We start from the raw sequence: 1,068 nt of genomic DNA, 5'->3' as shown, positions 1-1,068 counted from the left end.
CAGTATGGCACTTGCCTTGCACTAACCTAGGAAGGACTGCGGTTTGATCCCCCTGCATCCCATATGGTCCCCAAGCCAGGAGTGATTTCTGAGAACATAGCCAGGAGTAACCCCTGAGCATCACCAGATGTGGCCCCAAAACCAAAAACCAAAAAAAAAAAAAAAAGACCTTGAGATTAAACCTGAATCCATAAAGTTCATTGAGGAAAACATAGGTAGAATACTAAAGTACATTAAGACCTAGACCTCAAAGAAGTCTTAGATGATAGTTTGCCAATGGCAAGGACTATAGAATCAAATCTTTAAAAAAAATGAGATCAAAACAAAAACTGGTTGTATGGTAAAGAAATGAGCTAAAATTAGAAGACAGCTAAATGAATGGGAGAAAAAAGTTGCATTAAACACATGCATCAGTTAAAGTTTATATATCTAGGTTGTACAAATTACTCACAAAGGTTAACTCCACAAAAAACTAAAAAATATATCAAAGAATGTAGAGAGGAAATGAAGAGATACTTTTCTGAGGAAGAGCAACAGATGGAAAATAGTAATCATCACTTATCATTAGGGAAATCCAAATCAAGACAACAATGAGATCTTATCTTACACCACTGAGGCACATATCAAAAATACAGGAACAGTGCTAGCTTGGGCAGCACATATACTAAAATTGGAACCATACAGAGAAAATTAGCATGGCCCCTGAGCAAGAATGATATGCAAATTCATGAAGTGTTCCATATTTAAAACAAAAAGAGAGAGAAAAAAAAAAATATAGGAAAATCTCTGTTAGTAGGGATGTGTTGAGAAAGGAACTCTCATCCACTGCTGTTGGGACTATTGCTTGGTCAATTCCTATAGAAAACAGTGTGGAGGGTTTTCAGTAAACTTAAAATTGAGCTGCCATATGTCCTAGCAATTCCTATTTTGGGTATCTACCCCAGGACTGAAAAATTTTCATCCAAATGGATTTATGCATTTGGATAATTTATTACAGCACTCAGTACAATAGTTAGGAGATGGAATCAACCTAGATGTCCAACTACAGATGAGTGGATCATGAAAATG

At 36.1% G+C, this 1,068-nt stretch overlaps 1 non-coding gene across 1 annotated transcript; it reads left to right on the top strand.

Annotated features, from left to right (window-relative positions):
- Positions 1 to 640: 640 nt before the first annotated feature.
- Positions 641 to 747, top strand: LOC126033080 (U6 spliceosomal RNA). Its single transcript, XR_007504237.1, has one exon. It is a non-coding gene; the product is annotated as a U6 spliceosomal RNA (small nuclear RNA).
- Positions 748 to 1,068: the final 321 nt, after the last annotated feature.

The sequence above is a fragment of the Suncus etruscus genome, chromosome 16 (assembly GCF_024139225.1).
Source record: "Suncus etruscus isolate mSunEtr1 chromosome 16, mSunEtr1.pri.cur, whole genome shotgun sequence".
Taxonomy (NCBI): domain Eukaryota; kingdom Metazoa; phylum Chordata; class Mammalia; order Eulipotyphla; family Soricidae; genus Suncus; species Suncus etruscus.
The sequence above is the reverse complement of the archived record's forward strand: the minus strand, read 5'-3'. Positions and strand labels throughout refer to the sequence as shown.